Source organism: Phyllobates terribilis, unplaced genomic scaffold (genome assembly GCF_046119375.1).
Source record: "Phyllobates terribilis strain yellow unplaced genomic scaffold, ASM4611937v1 Scaffold_10__3_contigs__length_209671492, whole genome shotgun sequence".
NCBI lineage: Eukaryota > Metazoa > Chordata > Amphibia > Anura > Dendrobatidae > Phyllobates > Phyllobates terribilis.
Window position 1 is genome coordinate 70880620 of NW_027362770.1, and position 21692 is coordinate 70902311.

Sequence of the window (21692 nt, forward strand, 5' to 3'; positions counted from 1 at the left end):
TTTTTTTTATGTTTGGCTACTATGACATGCTAAAAAACATTTTTTTTTTTTTGCAAAACTAAGCTTTTGCATCGTCATTTTTTTGAGAGATATAATTTTTCTATATGTCTGCCGACAGTCATGTGAGGGATTATTTTTTGAGGGACAAGTTGACATTTTGTATTGGTATTATTTTCAGGCCCTTGCAAGGAGAGGGGAAAAAAAAGGAGAATGGATCCTTTTCTATGCTGCCGAACACACCATTAGATGAAAAAAGCAATCCAGGAGGCAATGTGTGGAGAACTGCAGCTTTAATAGTCAACACATTTCAAAGTCTACTGAGTTCTTCATCAGGACAAAACCACATACGTGTCTTTGAACTTTGAAATGCATTGACTATTAAAACCGCAGTTCTCCACACATCGCTTCCTGGATTCCTTTCTTCATCTTATGGTGTCTTTGGCAAAGCAGAAAAAGATTCATTGTCCGTTTTTCCCCCCTCTCCTTAAATGTATACTTAGATCTGCAACAGACATTTTTCTGAGCTTTCTATGGTGTTGTGGTCCCACAAGCTCACCTGGGAGGCTATCGCTGCACCTACCATTCTCCCATCTTCTATCCGAGTAAGACACTATTTTGCGCTGTTGTCTTCTAGTTTTCTCCTACTGGATTCTTGGGCACATAACATTTTCTGATCACTTTCTATTTTGATTTTGGGGAGGCAAAATGAACAAGAAGCAGAAATTCAGGAATTATTTTTGGGGTTTTATTTATGCTGTTCAACATATGGTAAAATTGACAGAATAAGAGACAGCTTTATTCTTTGGGTCAGTAAGATTACAGGGATTCCACACTTAGATAATTTTTTTCATGTTTTGGCACTTTAACACAATGAAAACTATTTTATAGAAAAGATAGTTTTTGAATCTCTATATTGAGAGATATAGTTTTTTAAATTTCTCCACTGATCCCGCACAATCACCAAGACGTAACTGTATATTATTGGGCAAGAAAACCTTCCCGATCATGACGTATAGTCATGTCAAAGATGGTGAGGGGGGCTAAAGGGAGTCAGTAGGTTCAACCTTCCTAAGCCATCTGTATAGGCATGCAGGTCATAGGAAGGTGAATAAAATAATATCTAGATATCTGCGATCCGATATCTTATTCCAGAGATATCCATGTTTTTTTTATATGTAAATGAGTTGTTCCAGGCTATGGGCTGGACACTGATCAGCATGTGAATCTGGCTCCAGGGATTATTTTTAATGAAAGGGGGTGTTCCCAGTGTGAGAAATTTAAGCAACACAAATCAGTGGAAATGAACTTTGTCTTCTTACAAGCACATTTTCTGCAGAATTCACAGCTCTGCTGTATTGGAACAATATTGCCACACTGGCTGCCTGCGAGATTGAGCTATAGCACTGAGAGGACACCTGCAGATATGTCAGTGATAGTCCTACTAAGCAGAGAGCAGCCATTACACATCACACTGGTAACTCCCCATCATTTAAAATAATCTCTGGAGGCAGATTCACATGAAAATTAGTTTCCGTCCCACATCCTGGAATAGCTCATGTACATACACTATAAAAGTAATATGGATTTCTCTGTAATAAAACAACAGATTGCTGCTATCAAGGTATCATTTTATTCAGCTTCCTATGACCTACATGCCCATATTGACGGTGTAGGAGATTCGATTCCTTTAATCTTAATTTATTTTTTAGTCTCCTTATGGGACTTGAACCTGTAATCAACAGTATTGCAGTATAGAGTATAACTGATATGCTCCTATAATGCCCAATCCAATGCTGAGCTGCACAGCCACGGCAAGTTACAGCAGATTCCCAGCTGGCATGGTAATCCATCAGCTCGTTGAAATCAGCAAGAAGGCCATTTAGATTACTTCCCTACGATGAGCTTTTTGGCTATGAGCCCACGATGCAGAAATGCTCTGGATTTTTTCCTGAGCGTTTCTGCATCTCTCTGGCAGAAAAAACGCATGCGGATTGTACATGCGGATTGTACATGCGTTTTTCCTGCCACGGACAAGCGGATGTGAAGCGTTCTATACATGCATTTCCGCATGCGGGTTGACAAGCACTTTCCAAGCGATTTTAGCATCATTTGGAAAGTGCTCGTCAACTTGGTCACACTATATAAATCCATGCAAACGGCATGGATTTATATAGTGTGTCCGAAAGAATGGCAAAAAATAAAAAAGAAATCTATACCTACCTTCTGATGGCCCCCGGAGTCATGATTCGATGAGTCTCGGCTTGCCGGCAGCTCGCGGTACACTGAAGGACCTGCCGTCACATGACTAAATGACGTCAGCGCAGGTCCTTGAGTCCACCGCGATCTGCCGGCAAGCCAAGACAAGCACACTGGGGGCCATCAGAAGGTAAGTATAATATTTATTTTTTATTTTATTCTTTTTTTTACAGGTTCTATGGTACCCGGGTCCGGAGGAGAGTCTGCTCTCCTCCACACCCAGGTACCATCCGCACATTGAAACGCATGGAATCTGCATGTACAGATTAAGTGATGCGTAATCCATGCGTTCCAATGCAAGTCAATGGCGGCGAAAACGTAGCGCTTCCGCAAAATAATTGGTAGTGCTGCGTTTTTTTCCGCAATGATAATCCGCAGCGGAAATTTCCGCAGCATGTGCATAGCACATGCGGATTATCATTGGGGAACATGGCAGGCCTTCCACCAAGCGTTTTTTTAAGCGTTTCTGCAGCGGAATTGCCGCTGCGGAAACGCTTAAAAAACGCATCGTGGGCACACAGCCTTTATGTTGTAGATTTTCTGCAGCATTTCCGCACCTATTAGGTAAATTGGTAAGTTAGTCCAGCATGACCATCCACGTAATAAAACAAAACTTATTATTATTAGAAGACCATTAAAAATTAGTTAAAAGCAACGCCTGACACGTTTCTAGAGCATGAAGCGCCCTTAGTCATAGGATGATTTGCAAAAGTGAAATGACATGTGTAGCGTCCGCGTCCCTGCCTCCTGCTAGGCAGGGACGCCGTTCCCCTCACCTCTCCGCCCCGTCCTCCTCCCGCTCTGCAGGCAGCGCGCGCGCTCCCTCTCTCTTAAAGGGCACTCGCGCGCCGTCCTAAGGAGTCCCCGGCCAATGGCCGGAGGATCTCACCATATATAAGGCACATCCTCCAAAATGGAGGTGCCCGAGCAATGTTGTTGCAAAGCCTTTCAACTCTGCTTCAGCCCTCAGGTCCCGTTGCCAGCTTGTTTTCCAGTGCTGTCTACCTGCTTGCAATCCTGCGGTCCGACAGTCAGCCTACCAGCATCTGCCAGTCTGTCTATGGATCAGTCCGCCTGCGGACCAGGTAGCACCTGCCAGATACCTGTCTACCTGCTTGCAATCCTGCGGTCCGACAGTCTGCCTACCAGCACCTGCCAGTCTGTCTATGGATCAGTCCGCCCGCGGACCAGGAAGCACCTGCCAGATACCTGCCTGCCAGCCTGTCCAGAGACTCTTACCAGCTCACCTGGGAGCGCTCACCTGCTACCCGCCTGCTAGCCTACCTGGAGGCTTAGCCGTCACTTGCTGTGACCACCTGCCTGTCCAGAGACTCTTACCCTGCTGTCACTTGCCGTGACCACCCACCTGTCTAGAGACCCTTATCCTGCTGTCACTTGCCGTGACCACCTGCCTGTCGAGAGACTCTTTCCCTGCTGTCACTTGCCGTGACCACCCGCCTGTCTAGAGACTCTTATCCTGTCACTTGCCGTGACCACCCGCCTGTCAAGAGACTGTCCCCGTCACTCGCCGTGACCTCCTGCCCTTCTACCCAGAGACTATCCCTGTCACTTGACGTGACTGCCTGCCCGCTTTCCCTGGGAGCCACCCGCTTACTTACAAGGACTGCCCCTTTGTATAGTAGCTCAGAGGTTCCACCTCCCAGACCTGTTACAGTTTGCTCGGGCCATGGAACCTGGTGGCACCCAAGCTCCCTCGCTCTCGGACCTATGCCATGAACTATCCCGGCAGAGGTCCCAACAGGAGTCCATCCTGAGCCACCTGCGTAGTGTTAACTCCCGCCTGGACACACTGACTACCTCTTCGGGACCTGCTTCCAGTCGCACGACTCCTACCCCGGCAGCGTCGCTGCCCATCAATACCATGGCATCCCTTCCCGGTCCCCGCCTTTCCGCCCCGCCTCGTTTTAGTGGAGATCCCGGTCAGGCACGGGGCTTCATTAACCAGTGCACCCAGCACTTCGAACTTTTGGCACACCAGTTTTCCACCGACCGAGCCAAAGTGGCCTTCATCATGTCCCATCTCACTGGGGAGGCGCTGGCTTGGCTAAATCCTCTATGGGAGAGAGGAGACCCCCTGGTGTTCAACTTGCCAGTCTTTCTCACGGCCTTCCGGAAAGTCTTTGACGAACCAAGACGAAAGACCTCATCCGCCTCATCTCTGCTACGCCTCCGTCAAGGGAGTCTCACCGTGGGCCAATATGCCATACGGTTCCGTACCCTTGCTTCTGAGCTTGCCTGGGATAACGACGCCCTGGTGTTCGTCTTCTGGGAGGGTCTATCCGGTCGAATTAAAGATGAACTTGCCGGTCGGGACATTCCTACCACTCTCGACGACTTAATAACACTTGCCACCCGGATTGACATCCGGTTCCAGGAGCGTACCAAAGAGGTCACCCGTGAGAGGAGGTTTCCTCGCCTTGCTCCTACCTTCCAGAATCTCGTCACTTCCTCTGTTACTCCCCAGGCGCACTCACCCGAGCCTATGCAGGTCGACCAGACCAAGATGGTCAAAACCCGTCAAGAATCACGCCGTGCCGAGGGGAGCTGCTTCTACTGTGGCAGTAAGGAGCACCGGATCCGTTCCTGCCCGGAGAGGTCGGGAAACGCCTGTGTCTAGGATCGCTCAGAGAGGTCGTCCTAGACAAGAATAAACCCTCTCCATCTCTGATGCTGTCGGTCTCTATCATCTGCGGGGAGAACCGTTACTTCGAACTAGCTCAACTTGATTCTGGAGCTGCCGGAAATCTCATTTCTCAGTCCCTGGTAGAGAAATACCGCATTCCCACCAAACCTCTGGCTGTACCCTTATCTGTCGCCTCCATGGATGGGGGTCTCTTACCGCATCCCATCCAACTCATCACCGAATCCATAACTCTGCAGGTGGGAATGCTGCACTCTGAGAGCATCTTCTTCCATGTTCTGCCTGGACTCTCTCACGCCCTCTTGCTAGGCCTACCTTGGCTACAGAGACATGCACCCGTGCTTGATTGGCAGACTGGAGAAGTCCTTCGTTGGGGGCAGGACTGCCATAAGACTTGTTTAGTTCCCGTTCGTCCTGCCCGTCCTTCTCCTACACCAGCCAATCTACCCGGCCTACCGGTTCCCTATTGGTCTTATGCGGACGTCTTTAACAAAAGAGAAGCAGAGACATTACCCCCTCATAGACCATACGATTGCCCAATCGACCTGATACCCGGCGCTACTCCTCCCCGTGGGCGTATTTACCCTTTGTCCGCTGCTGAAATCCGGTCCATGTCTGAATATATCGAGGAGAATCTGCCCCGGGGATTTATCCGGAAATCTACCTCCCCGGCGGGAGCAGGCTTCTTCTTCGTCAAAAAGAAAGACGGCTCACTCCGTCCCTGTATAGACTATAGAGGCCTTAACCAGATCACGGTGAAAAATAAAATACCCCCTTCCGCTCATTCCTGAATTATTTGACTGTCTGAGGGGTGCTAGAATCTTCACCAAGCTGGATCTCCGTGGGGCGTATAACCTGGTCCGTATCCGTCAGGGAGATGAATGGAAGACGGCATTCAACACCCGGGACGGCAACTATGAATACCTCGTAATGCCCTTCGGTCTCTGTAATGCTCCCGCCGTCTTTCAAGAGTTGGTCAATGACATCTTCCGTGACCTTCTCTACTTCTGCGTGGTGGTGTACCTGGACGACATCTTGGTCTTCTCTCCGGATCTTCCCACACACCGGAGGGACGTTCGTCAGGTCCTGCTCAGGCTCAGGCAGAACCACCTCTACGCAAAATATGAGAAGTGCCTTTTTGAGCAGACCTCGCTTCCGTTTCTGGGCCACATAATCTCTCAGACCGGCCTACGAATGGATCCTGAGAAACTGTCTGCCATCCAGAAGTGGCCCCGACCGGAGGGGTTGAAGGCTATTCAGCGGTTCCTGGGCTTCGCCAACTACTACCGCCTCTTCATTCTGCACTTCTCTTTCCGGACTGCCCCTATCTCTGCGCTCACCCGTAAGGGCGCTAATCCAAAAGAATGGTCGCCCGAAGCAGAGGAGGCCTTCCTTTCCTTGAAACAAGCTTTCTCCTCCGCCCCTGTGCTGCATCTTCCGGACGGCAACAAACAATTCTTCCTAGAAGTAGACGCTTCCTCCTCCGGAGCTGGAGCGGTACTCACCCAAAAGTAGTCTTCCGGAAGAATGGTAACCTGCGGCTTCTTCTCCAAACTCTTCTCCTCTTCTGAGCGCAATTATTCTTTAGGAGACCGAGAATTATTAGCCATTAAGCTGGCACTGGAGGAGTGGCGTTACCTGCTCGAGGGGGCTCTTCACCCGGTAATAATTTACACGGACCACAAGAACTTGGCTTACCTCCAGAGTGCCCAGAGACTTAACCTGCGCCAAGCCCGGTGGTCCTTGTTCTTCGCCCGCTTTGATTTCATTCTTCATTTTCGCCCGGCATACAAAAAACATCAAAGCTGATGCCTTGTCCCGATCCTTTTTGGTCTCTGATCTAGAGGAGGAGCCTAAGCACATCATCGACCCCGCCAAAGTAATGCAGGTGGCCCCCGTGAATCTAAATCATCTTCCACCCGGTAAGACGTTCGTAACAGTACCTGATCGTGAGAAGGTCCTACACTGGGGACATTTGTCTAAGCTAGCTGGCCATGCTGGTCAGAAAAAGACGCTCCAGCTTATTACCCGGCATTACTGGTGGCCTACCCTGCACAAGGACGTAATAGACTTTGTTTCAGCCTGTGCGTCTTGCGCCCGCAACAAGGTTCCTAGACACCTGCCAGCCGGCCGCCTCCTGCCTCTTACTATACCTGCTGCCCCGTGGCAGCATATAACCATGGACTTTATAACGGACCTCCCTGTCTCTGCCGGTTGTACGGTCATTTGGGTGGTCGCTGACCGCTTTTCTAAGATGGCTCACTTCATTCCCCTGCCGGGCCTCCCGTCCGCATCTGAGTTGGCTAAAGACTTTATCCATCATATTTTCCGTCTTCATGGTCTCCCTCTCCACATCGTATCCGACCGAGGAGTTCAGTTCACCTCTCGCTTCTGGCGAGCCATGTGTAAATTGCTGGGGGTCACCTTGGACTTTTCTTCTGCTTATCACCCACAGTCCAATGGTCAAGTAGAGCGGATCAACCAAATTTTAACCAGTTACCTCCGGCACTTTGTTAATGCTCACCATTCCGACTGGGTGGATGTTTTACCGTGGGCCGAATTTTCCTACAATAATCACGAGAGCGAATCTTCCTCCAAATCCCCGTTTTTTATAGTCTACGGTCAGCATCCTCGGATCCCGTTTCCGGTCTCCACCTCGGTGGACAATCCGGCTGCGGAATCTCTTGTTAGCGAATTTTCCTCCATTTGGTAAAGTACCAGATCCGCACTTCTTCAGTCATCCGAGCGGATGAAAAAACAGGCTGACAAAAGACGTCTGGATCCGCCACAATTCCGTCTTGGAGATAAAGTCTGGCTCTCGTCCAAATATGTCCGGCTCAAGATTCCTTCCTACAAGTTAGGGCCTCGGTTCATCGGCCCACTGGAAGTTATCAAACAAATCAACCCGATGGCCTATAAATTGAAACTCCCGGCCAACTTGTGGATCCCTAACTCCTTCCATGCATCTCTACTCAAACCCGTTGTACTTAACTCTTTTTCCAAGTCTACAGGTACGCCTCCTGCTACGGTTTTCGCTGAAAACGAGTTTGAGGTAGAGAACATTCTGGCCACTAAAAGGGCAAGAGGAAAGACCTTTTTTCTAGTGGATTGGAAGGGGTTTGGTCCTGAGGAGAGAACGTGGGAGCCCCGGGAGAACATCCATGCCCCTCTAATCCTTGATAAATTTCTCACTGGCCTAAAAAAGGGGGGGCCTAAAGGGGGGGGTACTGTAGCGTCGGCGTCCCTGCCTCCTGCTAGGCAGGGACGCCGTTCCCCTCACCTCTCCGCTCCGTGCCCGGCGTCCTCCTCCCGCTCTGCTGGCAGCGCGCGCTGCTTCCCGGTCACTGTGCTTAGGGCGCGCGCGCGCTCCCTCTCTCTTAAAGGGGACGCGCGCGCCGTCCTAAGGAGTCCCCGGCCAATGGCCGGAGGATCTCACCATATATAAGGCACCTCCTCCAAAATGGAGGTGCCGGAGCAATGTTGTTGCAAAGCCTTTCAACTCTGCTTCAGCCCTCAGGTCCCGTTGCCAGCTTGTTTTCCAGTGCTGTCAACCTGCTTGCAATCCTCCGGTCCTACAGTCTGCCTACCAGCATCTGCCAGTCTGTCTATGGATCAGTCCGCCCCCGGACCAGGAAGCACCTGCCAGATACCTGCCTGATACCTGTCTACCTGCTTGCAATCCTGCGGTTCCGACAGTCTGCCTACCAGCACCTGCCAGTCTGTCTATGGATCAGTCCGCCCCCGGACCAGGAAGCATCTGCCAGATACCTGCCTGATACCTGCCTGCCTGTCCAGATACTCTTACCCGCTCACCTGGGAGCGCTCACCTGCTACCCGCCTGCTAGCCTACCTGGAGGCTTAGCCGTCACTTGCTGTGACCACCTGCCTGTCCAGAGACTCTTACCCTGCTGTTACTTGCCGTGACCACCTGCCTGTCCAGAGACTCTTACCCGCTCACCTGGGAGCGCTCACCTGCTACCCGCCTGCTAGCCTACCTGGAGGCTTAGCCATCACTGGCCGTGACCACCTGCCTGTCGAGAGACTCTTTCCCTGCTGTCACTTGCCGTGACCACCCGCCTGTCTAGAGACTCTTATCCTGCTGTCACTTGCCGTGACCACCCGCCTGTCAAGAGACTGTCCCCGTCACTCGCCGTGACCTCCTGCCCTTCTACCCAGAGACTATCCCTGTCACTTGACGTGACTGCCTGCCCGCTTTCCCTGGGAGCCACCCGCTTCCTTACAAGGACTGCCCCTTTGTATAGTAGCTCAGAGGTTCCACCTCCCAGACCTGTTACAACATGGTTATATATGGCAAAAGCCAATTGCTAACAAGCTGAAGGTTATTCGATTACATAGACAGAAGCTGTGTGATTCCAAATTGGTTCAAATACAAAGAACAATACTACATAAATTAGAGAAGCAAATAACAGAAATACACAGATCCATAGGATAGCATTTAAGTTGCCAATCATCTTTTTGGACATACTTTCGAACTCGGAGGGGGGGGGGGGGGTTAAAACTTTAGCAAATTGACATTAACCTTGTCTACAGTATGTCAATCTTCAGTTGGTTCAATTTAGTCTCATCATGTGATACAATAAGCTCCATTAATTTTAATGAACATTGGGATAAAATGTGATTCCAAAAAGATAAAAATTCCTCTGAAAAGAAACGTATGTTGGGATTTTTCTTACTCATAGGCCACATGGGATAATTTCTTTTTCTAAATATTTTTTGAGTGTACACCAACGGTAGATGTACTATTTGTGAATTTGCCATTAACAAGAAAAAAAACTTTCTCCCTTCCATAGGGCACAGTGCACACTATCAACTCTTATCAACTGTGATTCCAATCATGTTGTTTATTGCATTGAGTGCTGTCCCTGCAAAGCACGTTATTATATTGATTGTACAATAAGAAAACAAAAAAGAATTGAGGAGCACATTGCAAACATAAATAATAACAGTACATATTCTGGGCCAGTAAAACATTTTACAGTGGGATCTATCACAATTTTCCTTCCTTGGCCTAGGACTCACTGGAAGGGAAAATAAAACTTAGCTTTCATTCTTAAAATAAAAATAACCTAATTGACGTACAACATGGTGCACTCATGTATTTCAATTCCTAGAGTGACATACAGAATTAACAAGACAAAATAAACAAAAAAAATCAACCCAAAACTGCCCAATGTGATCTACTGTGATCATAAAACCAAATTGTCAGTCCCGACACGTTTCGTAGATCTACAGCAACTCATCAGGAGACAAAATTATAGATGATGGAGACTACAAACAATAAAAACATTTAAATATAGTAGACTCCAATCCTCTTATTTGTCTGTCATAAACACATTATGTTTTTCCTATGGATCTGTGTATTACTATTTTTATTTGCTTCTCGAATTCATGTAGTATTGTTCTTTGTACTTGAACCAATTTGGAATCACACAGCTTCAGTCTACGTAATGTAATTACCTTTAGCTTGTTAGTGACAGGCTTTTGCCATATATAATCATGTGATTTCACTTTTGCAACTCATCCTATGACTAAGGGCGCTTCATGAGCCAGAAAAGTTTCAGGTGCTGCTTTTAACTAATTTTCAATGGTCTTCAAATAAAATTTTTTTGTTACCTGGATTGTTGTGCTTAACTAAAATCCACCTCCCCTCCCATTCCTTACTGCAGCTGCCTTCACCAGTGGGATCGGCACCCTACAGTTAACTCCAAAACCGAATGAATATTTTTCTCAGTGTGAGGAGTTGTAACTACTCCTTTTTCCTTATTAGGTAAATTAGGTTACTTTCATTAGTTTCATTGGATTTTTGAGTGTGTTTTTTACATGTGTTTTTATCACAATTTTGATGCTGCATTTTTTGTTTCTTTTTGGTAAGTTGGGCTTTAAAAAAAGCTGCTTTCTGTTTGCTACTTCTTGGTATTTGGCTTTGACAAAACTTCATATGCAAATTAGATGCGTTTTTAGTGCGTTTCCCCCGTATAAAAGCATATGTAATTTTTTAAACTGAAGATTTTCTGCTTCTAATGCAACTGAATGGGGAAAATAAGTTCATACAAAACTTGGCATACTCACAATTGACAAGTTTCCGATTTGAAACACACACAGTAGGTCAGTTTACACTGTGTTAAAAAGAAGCACAGTGGGAATGAGATTTCTATAACTCCCATCCATTTTACTAAAACTGTAAGAGTTTTTGACACAGCAAAAATATGCAGGGTCAAAAACTCACAGAGAAATCAGCCTTAAATGCTGCTGCCATTGACTGGCAAGAGCATTTGAATGGTTAAACAGCAGCGATCAGAGCAAACTATTGGTGGCAGGGCTGGTTCTGAAACTCGGTCGCCATTTGCCCGATTTACTTCAGCTCTTGTCCCTGCTCTATACACTTCGCACGCATCCAGTGATAAAAATGTACATGTGCATAAAGGACTTCACCGAAATGGTGCTGTAGATTTCAATATGTCCCGACGCATGTGCCAATATGCACTTTCTCTTTTCTTCTAGTCCATATGTAATAGACATGCACAGATTGATTTCTAAGACGCCGAACACAGCGCTATACAATCAATATATGATGGGGTAAGTCATTACCTTATGCAATTATGCACATTTCAGTTGTAAATAGCAATCAATATAATTTATACTTTTCATGATTTGTGATGATAATTTAAAGTTGTTAAGCAGTTTATCATGATGTTTATACAATTTCATTATACACGGTCATAGAAAAAAATTAAATATTTAAATTCATAAGACATCTCCAGAGAAGGGAGGAGAGCTTACAATTAAATCTCCTTTTGGAAGCAGGACCTTACATTAAACATATGGGAAAGTGAGAAAAACTAAAACATAGGAAGCGCAAGCTTCAAGCTCCTTTTGAAGCAGTGGCTCCCTGAAGTGTTGAGGTAAATAAACTGGAAAAATCTTTTCTGGGAATCAGATCTGTTTACAAAAAGGTAACTTTTGTTGTCATCAAAGCATCTCTCATAGACACTCCATCTCCACGGTTCAGGTACGAATATTGGGGTTTTTAGTGATCCAATATTTATGGGTTATACATTTTCGGCGTCGTAGCGGACATGACACATTCATTCACATCACCGTGGGGCCACTAGAAACCCTTCAACTTAATATTGGTCAGATACATTATGTGAACCAGGTCATGTTTGGTCTCTATGTAAAGGTAAAATCAAAATATTATGTTAATATCTAATGCCTGGACCTTCAGAGGCGAAGATATCTTGTATGTTGGGGATCTCATTAAATCCTGAAGGGCTGAGAACATCACACAAACAGCCCCCTCATGAGGTCAAGAAGGGGAGGTGTGTGGGCGTAACTTAGAGCAAATAAAAATCAGAAACTGGGTTTGGGTCTGTGTTAGCCATTGGAAGACATAGTTCGCTGTGGAGGTTTTGTCCATTTTCTCAATCAAAGTGCTTCCCTCCGCTAAGCTCTGAGCCCTTTCTGTGACCAGGTTTAGTAAGTTTCTTTCGTTATCCCTTTTTATTTTATGTAATTGTATATATCATATTGTTTTGTTCCCATTTTGTATCATCTTGTATATTTTTAATAAACACTGCCTATTTTTCTGGATTAAATATAAAATGTAATAGCTCTGTTTCTCTTGCTCTGTAAACCGCACCCCTGAAGCCACACGCTACCTGTAACAGGTGTTCAATCGGCCAGTATAAACGATTGGTGGTGGCAGCTAGTGGTTCCTTTTTTGTTATTGCAATTCCATGGGTTGGAATCGGAGGTGTATATACCATAATTATGGATTATTTGTATTTCTGATATGTGAAATTCCATAATGATGTACACTGTGCCGAATTATTAGGCAAGTTGGATTTTAGAGGATTATTTTTATTATTGATCAACAACTATGTTCTCAATCAACCCAAAAGACTCATAAATATCCAAACTTAATATTTTTGGAAGTTGGAGTGTTTTTTTTTTTTAGATTTGGCTATCTTAGGAGGATATCTGTTTGTGCAGGTAACTATTACTGTCCCGAATTATTAGGCAACTTAATAAAAAACAAATATAATCCCATCTCACTTGTTTATTTTCACCAGGTAAACCAATATCAGTGCACAAAATTTAGAAATAAACATTTCTGACATGCAAAAACAAAAACCAAAAAAAATTAGTGATCAATATAGCCACCTTTCTTTATGATGACACTCAACAGCCTTCCATCCATAGATTCTGTCAGTTTCTTGATCTGTTTTCGATCAACATTGCGTGAAGCAGCCTCCACAGCCTCCCAGACACTGTTCCGAGAGGTGTACTGTTTTCCCTCACTGTAGATCTCACATTTTATGATGGACCACAGGTTCTCTATGGGGGTTCAGATCAGGTGAACAAGGGAGCCATGTCATTATTTTTTCTTCTTTTAGACCTTTACTGGCCAGCCAAGCTGTGGAGTAGTTGGATGCATGTGATGGAGCATTGTCCTGCATGAAAATCATGCTTTTCTTGAACGATACCGACTTCTTGCTGTACCACTGCTTGAAGAAGTTGTCTTCCAGAAACTGGCAGTAGGTCTGGGAGTTGAGCTTCACTCCATCCTGAACCCGAAAAGGTCCCACAAGTTCATCTTTGATGATACCAGCCCATACCCACCTCCACCTTGCTGGCGTCTGAGTCGGAGTGGAGCTCTCTGCCCTTTACTGATCCAGCCTCTGGCCCATCCATCTGGCCCATCAAGAGTCACTCTCATTTCATCAGTCCATAAAACCTTTGAAAAATCAGTCTTAAGATATTTCTTGGCCCATTCTTGACGTTTTATTTTATGTTTCTTGTTCAAAGGTGGTCGTTTTTCATCCTTCCTTAACTTGGCCATGTCCCTGAGTATCGCACACCTTATGCTTTTTGATACTCCAGTAATGTTGCAGCTCTGAAATATGGCAAAACTGGTGGCGAATGGCATCTTGGCAGCTTCACTCTTGATTTTCCTCAATTCATGGACAGTTATTTTGCGCCTTTTTTGGCCAACACGCTTCTTGCGACCCTGTTGGCTATTTGCCATGAAACGCTTGATTGTACGGTGATCACGCTTCAAAAGTTTGGAAATTTCAAGACTGGTGCATCCCTCTGCAAGACATCTCACAATTTTGGACTTTTCTGAGCCCGTCAAATCTCTCTTCTGACCCATTTTGCCAAAGGAAAGGAAGTTGCCTAATAATTAAGCACACCTTATATAGGGTGTTGATATCATTAGTCAACGCCCCTCCTCATTACAGAAATGCACATCACCAGATTTACTTAATTGGTAGTTGGCTCTCAAGCCTATGCAGCTTGGAGTAGGACAACATGTATAAAAAGTATCATGTGATCAAAATACTCATTTGCCTAATAATTCTGCACACAGTGTAGACCACTAGGAGGTAATTTTTGACAGAAACAAAATGTTTTAGATAAATGGTACGAATGATATAGCGTCATTGAGACCAGACGGTTTGACATTATTCATCTGAAATATCCATTGTATTTCCTTTCGTAGCACTCTATTGTCAAGGTCACCCTTCCTCACAGATAGCCTCACCATCTCTATGTCTTGAAAACGGAAACATCTTGCATCACCTCCGTGATGTGACCACACGTTTTGCAACAGTCTTATCCTCCCTCCTAATGATGTCACCAACATGTTAAAGAATACGCCTTCGAAAATGGCGTATTGTTTTACCCACGTAATTAGCAGGACAGGGACTTGTAATCAAATAAACCAGGCTCTGGTTGCAGGTGATGAAATCTCTGCACTGATACTTCTGTTTGGTGGACGCACTTAGAAATTTTGATTCACGACCTATATAATCGCATGCTTTACATGTCCCACATCTGTAAGTGCCTTTTAGGAAATTATGATTCAACCATGACATTCTTGGTTTCTCAGGCTTCAGGTGGCTGTGGACAAGATGGTCCTGAAAATTTTGGCCTCATTGATATATAACCAACGCATGCTCGGTGATGATTTTCCCAATGTCTTCATCAGTTTTAAGAATGGGCCAGTAGGTGTCAAGGAGTTTCTTCACTTCCCTCCATTTGTCATTGTATGTACCAATCATTCTAATACACATGTCCCTATCCTTCTCACATGGAGTTAAGAGTCCAGTTCTTGGAGTCTCTGAGGCATGTTGGACGGCATTGTTCAGAACCCATTCAGGGTATCCCAGTCTTCGGAACCTTCCACTAAGTTTATTGGATTGTAGATTTAAATCTTGTAAAGATGAGCAGTTCCTCCTAAGACACAAAAGTTGCCCCTTAGGGATGCCTCTTTTGAGGGGAGTAGGATAGTGACTCTCCCATCTTATGAGGTTGGTGGTCGCAGTTGCTTTTCGGTAGATACTCTGTTGACAGAGTACCATTCTTCTGTTTTATAATCTTTAAAGGAATGATATCTCCCTTTCCTGAATCCCAGAAGTGACCTTTTAAAGCAATATCATTCCTGTTCAATGCCTGCATAAATTCTACAAATTCCTCCACGTTGTCTGTCCAAAGAATGAGGAAATCGTCGATAAAAAGTAGCCATAATAGGGTAGAGTCCATCCATCTGCCAAAGGCCTCAGAGAAGACAATTCTCTCCTCCCACCAGTCCCCGAATAAATTTGCATATGTGGGAGCACATGAATCCCTATAGCAGTACTCCTGAGCTAATAGAAGACACGCCCATCGAATAGAAAAAAATTGTGCCCAAGTACAAAATTAAGCAACTATTATAAAGGTATTGTACAGTCGTAAATGCGTTGCCCTTGTTTCCAAGAAATGTTCGATGGCTAAACATCCCCTGTCATGGGGTACTGAACTGTACAATGCCTTGACATCGAAACTTGACAATAGGGTTTGATCCGGGACCACCACATCCTCCAATCTTCGCAAAACATCCATGGTGTCCCGAATATAGGATGGAAGAGACAGAACGAACAGTTGCAAAATGGATGTCACGATTGAATGTCGAGGCACTGTACAGTTCAATACCCCATGACAGGGGATGTTTGTCCGTCAAACATTTCTTGGGAACAAGGGCAATGCATTTACGTATTCTTGAACATGTTGGTGACATCAATAGGAGGGAGAAGCCTGTTGCAAAACATGTGTGGTCACATCATGGAGGTGATGCAAGCTGTCTTTGTTTTCAAGGCATAGAGATGGTGAGACCATCTGTGAGGAGGGATGACTTTGACAATAGAGTTCTACGAAAAGAGGCACAGGGGATATTTTGGATGAATAGAGTCAAACAGTCTGGTCTCAACGACGCTATATCATTCATACCATTTATCTAATCCATTTTGTTTCTGTCAAAAATTACCTCCTAGTGGTCTAGTTTCAATTTGACACGTTTTGTAACCCATTCGGGTTTATTTGTAACATATATAAACAATACACACTGCCTGGTCTTTTGTTATCCTCTATAACCAAAACTATATCCATTTGGGGATAGCGTAATTCCTTGTCCTATATTACATTATCTATCTGTGGTCAATGCTTTATCTGATCATTAATATCTGTTCCTGGAGTAGTCTGAGGCTGCCTATATTAATATATGCTAATGTAGCGCAGTGATTGACAGATGACCCATGCGCCGCTCTCTCTCGGTACAATTATTGGCCGCCCTTAGTCTTCCTGCTGAGACATTGGCCACCACAATAAATTTAAGGAGCACTTCCCCTTCCCAAAACCCCTTGGAAAAAGTACTTGAGAAACGGTGTCATCGGGGTTATTTCTCCACACGTGGATTCTAATCAGAATTAAACAGTAAGTTCACACAACCTTGGGCTGTGCTGCAGATCAGGAGGTATACATATAAATGCCTTTACCTTAGGCTACTTTCATCATATCTATTTATACTTACCTGGTTATTAACCATATATTGGCTTGTGAGGGTGGATCAAGGTGTATATACTTTATTCAACAATTGGAAAAAAGGTTTACAAAAGTATTACGCACTTTATTTAGTTTAGATTGGCACTTTGTTATTTAGTATCAAGATTCCATTTTTGATTTGAAATATACTTCTGCTGCATTGCACCTTATTTAACCTGTATTGTACTGTGTATATAACCTCTCTACCCCATCATCCCACGCTCCACCTGACGTTTATTTGTATGCACATCAGAATTATACAAATCTTTACCGTTCGGGGAAACCTATTGCCAATTTTTGATATTGCCCATAGCCTTTAGCTACAACATTTTTGGACTGGTTCACATGTGATTTTTTGATACAGACACTCCCTGCTACTTTATGTTTAATAATTGTTTTTAATATATTGTTTGAATAAAATTAATAATTTTAAGACATTTTCAGCATATATCTCTTCGTTAATCCTTGGATCACCCGTATCTTGGGTTGTGTTGTTATATTTAGTATGAAGTGGTATGCATTGATTTTGATATTTGGACATGTGCTAATTGCTAGGTTCTATCTCTGTTGCACAGTGACAAACATGGAGCTCTAGTATATATAAGATAACCTCTATCTAATGCACCTTATAGTATACCACTTAATAAACTACTACTATTTGTGTATTAAATTGAGATGCATCATTCAGGCTGCAGCCAACCATAAATACAGTGCTTACTGTATTTTTCAGACTGTAAGACGCACCGGACCATAAGACAAACCTAAGTTTTAGAGGGGGAAAATAGAAAAAAAAATGTAAGCAAAAAATGTGGTCATGATGCACTGTTATGGGGGAATGGGGGTCTGCTGCTGACACTGTTGTAGGGGTAATGTCCCCCAATTCTGTACTAATATACCCCATCCTGGTATATATACACGTCCCCCATCCTGATATATGATTCCCATTGTGGTATACATTGCCCCCAATCCAGGTAAACATGGCACCCCCCATCCCATCCTGGTATGTATGGCCTCCATCCCATCCCCATCCTGGTATGCATGGCCTCCATCCCATCCCCATCCTGGTATGCATGGCTTCCATCCCATCCCCATCCTGGTATGCATGGCCTCCATCCCATCCCCATCCTGGTATGCATGGCCTCCATCCCATCCCCATCCTGGTATGCATGGCTTCCATCCCATCCCCATCCTGGTATGCATGGCCTCCATCCCATCCCCATCCTGGTATGCATGGCCTCCATCCCATCCCCATCCTGGTATGCATGGCTTCCATCCCATCCCCATCCTGGTATGCATGGCCTCCATCCCATCCCCATCCTGGTATGCATGGCCTCCATCCCATCCCCATCCTGGTAGGCATGGCCTCCATCCCATCCCCATCCTGGTAGGCATGGCCTCCATCAAATCCCCATCCTGGTAGGCATGGCCTCCATCCCATCCCCATCCTGGTAGGCATGGCCTCCATCCCATCCCCATCCTGGTAGACACGGCCCCCATCCCATCCCCATCCGGGTAGACACGGCCCCCATCCCATCCCCATCCTGGTAGAGATGGCCCATCAACCTGATAGACATGGGCCTCCATCCTGATAGACATGGGCCTCCATCCTGATAGACATGGGCCTCCATCCTGATAGACATGGGCCTCCATCCTGATAGACATGGGCCTCCATCCTGATAGACATGGGCCTCCATCCTGATAGACATGGACCTCCATCCTGATAGACATGGGCCTCCATCACGCCGCACACATAAAAAAAATTAATTCTCACCTTACTTCTGCTCCCTTGCAGCGCTGCGTCCTCTCCTGATGCCAGCAGCTGATTTCAGCTTGTAAGCAGCGCATGACGTCACTGCCATGCGCCCCACACACTGACAAAAGCTGCTCGTATATTCACTGCTCCGCACGCGCGGGACTATGGGTGTGTGGAGCAGTGAATATTCATTCTTTTTATTAGCAGGCGCACTGTTAGCCACAGCTGCCGGCTCCTCCAGCGGCTCGGCCAGCACGTGTGCCTGCTATTAAAGAGAATGAATACTCACTGCTCTCCACTTTCATAGTCCAGTGCACCTCTGGGCACTGGCTTTAGTGCATAGATCTGGGCAGGACTATGGGCGTGGGGAGCAGTGAATATTCAGTGTTAGCTGCAGTTACCAACTCCTGCCTCCTGTGATTCACTCCTCCACTGTCACTCCCCTCTTTCCTCCCCACAGCCACAGCAATACTAAAAGGTACATCTGGACTATAAGACCAGTGTGGGGGGGGTCACTTTCCTTCAAAATTTTGGAGGAAAAAAGTGTGTCTTATAGTCCAAAAAATACAGTAATCTCTACCCCCTAGAGTGGATATCCTATATCTGTTATATTTGGGATACAGACATTAAAATAGGGCTGGAATCCACTGCAAATTGTTTTTAGAACCAGGTTGTCTCCAACTTCATTTAGTATGTTTCCTGGTAAGCTGCTCGAATTGGAGTGACGAAACACGTCAAGACAGAGATATTGTGTTTTAATATAGATCACTTAGGGATGGTTACTTGCTTTGTGTTATGTCTAGTCGATTCTATATATCATTCTACGAATTAAAACACATGAGTGCACCATGTTGAATCAAGTATAGGTAATCTAGATTTTATAAAAATTTTAAATAAAGATTATATTTTACTATCCCTTTCAGTGAGTCCAATGTGGTTTATGAGGACTGAAATAAACCAGCCGGACTTTAAATAGAAATGGTTCCTGTGATGCCTCAGATCGCTCCCAAGTGAGTAGCATTATTACAATATTTTATATTATACATATATACACACACACTCTATGATGTAAATATTGTGCAGGCAGTCTGGTTACCTGCAAGATCCTACATGTTGTTCACTCTCACAGGACATGTAAGACATAAGAGCAGCTGGCAAGGAGTTGCAGAAATCTCTATAAAAAAATACAGCACAAACAGGACAAAACAGCTTCCTGGCCCTGCTGTGTTGTCCGCTTTCCATGCTTTGAGCCCTCCCAGATCTTCTACTCTTTGACCTAAAGATGCTGAGGTTCTAGGAGTAAGGCCAAATTCACACGATCAGTATTTGGTAAGTATTTGACATCAGTCTTTGTAAGGCAAAACCAGGAGTGGGTGAAAAATGCAGAAGTGGTGCACGTGTTTCTATTATACTTTTCCTCTGATTGGCTTACAAATACTCATCTAAAAAACTGACCAAATACTGATTGTGTGAACGTACCCTAAGAAGAAGCCAGTGGAGGATACTGTACACGGTCAGTCATGCTGGGCATCCTTTACTTTTCTGTGTCTTTTGGGCTTTGCATCCGAGATTAGTAAGTATATAACACACTCACCATTGGGGCGTGCCCTACAGGAGGACAGATACACCAGAAAGTGAGCGCTTTCATTAGCCTGATGGGGAAGCTTTCATTGGCCAGAGTTCCTCTCTTCTTGAATTACATCCCCTTCTTCAGTGCCCCTCGTCCCGGCTCTGGTCTTCCGTGCACAGAGCAGAGCAAGAGAGCTGAAGAGGCCTGGGGCTAGTAGCGCTGTGACCAAGTACATAAAGTGCAGCACAGATTCATCTCCACTAAAATCTGAAGTCCTTAGATCAGGAATAGAACAGACATTTACAGGACATTTCATAATTTTGTCAAATTCTAATGAAAACATTTACAGCACATTCTGCATTGTACTAAAGAACCCAATTTATTAAATATTTTAGGAGTCGGAGTGGGTCCATTTTATACTGACTCCACGACTCCGACTCCACAGCTGTGAAAAGTCTTTCCTCTTGTGGTGAAAGTACTCACAGGGCATCGACAGCCTGACTTAAATACTATCTATGCATGGGACATGGACACGTTTTTCAAGTCAGAGACAGAGTGACTTGGGTCTCTGTGACTTTAAAAAGGGTTCCTTGTACTCTGAAATGTATTCTTATTTGAGACGAGGGCTGTGGAGTTGGAGTTGGAGTCAGTGTCCATTTTGGTGGAGTCGGTATAAAATGGACCAACTCCAACTCCACATAATAATAATTTGGGTACAGTAGTTCAATGCAGTTTGTGGGGAATATTTTTATCATAAGAATTTGGGAAAGTTATGAAATGTCCTAAAAATGTCTGTCCTATTCCTGATCTAAGGGTCTAGACTTTTAGCTGAGATGAATCTGTGCTACAGTAAATTCATCACTTAAACATGAGCCATGTATGAGGGAGTTGGAGTTGGTGTTGGAGTCATGGAAATTGAGGAGGTTTGGCTTACTGACTCCACAGCCCTGTTTCCAATAAGATCTTCAATATCTTCAATTTCACAACCATCGCCTCAATTGGATATTCCTGGCTACAGAATATCTTTCCTTCATCTGTATCCCGTTTACCTTCCTTCTTGTTGTTTTTGATACAATCAACTAAGGATCCAGGATGAGGCTGCATAACTATCCTAATGCAATTTTATGGTGTTATGCCCACTGAACAAACTTCCCAGATGAGTTTTCAACTTGCCTTTTATTTATATCTTTTGTGTGCATTATCACCTTGTTTGCTTTCTCATGTTTTTTTACATGCCTATTTGTTTATTACAGAACAGTCAATAGAAATGGCTTTTTACCCAACTTGTTATTTACCCAACTTGCTCTTATGACAGCTCACTGATAGTTCACTGATCTGCCTTCTATTTTACATCATGCATCTAGTAGTGAGGGGCTAGGTAAAATAGGAGGCAGGTCAGTAAAGGCACAGTGAGCTGTCATAAGAGCATACAGATGAATATGTAAGCAGAGCCTCAGACAGAGCGCCCCCCACAGACAGCCCCAAAGCACGAGAATATCATTATGTCCAAACTGAAAGTAAAGATTACAGGAGAACCACAGGATGGATTTCATCAACCAAGGCATCATTTT

General features: G+C 44.9%; 2 long non-coding RNA genes across 2 annotated transcripts in view; one reads left to right on the forward strand and one right to left on the reverse strand.

The window, feature by feature from the left end:
- LOC141164400 (uncharacterized) overlaps positions 1-21692 on the forward strand; it is a 125241-nt gene that overhangs the window by 18652 nt on the left and 84897 nt on the right. The window contains exon 2 of the long non-coding RNA XR_012250900.1: positions 19475-19561. This is a non-coding gene — a long non-coding RNA (uncharacterized lncRNA). The remainder of the gene's footprint in view (positions 1-19474; positions 19562-21692) is intronic.
- LOC141164399 (uncharacterized) overlaps positions 1-21692 on the reverse strand; it is a 47043-nt gene that overhangs the window by 11868 nt on the left and 13483 nt on the right. Inside the window, exon 2 of the long non-coding RNA XR_012250899.1 lies at positions 581-681. This is a non-coding gene — a long non-coding RNA (uncharacterized lncRNA). The remainder of the gene's footprint in view (positions 1-580; positions 682-21692) is intronic.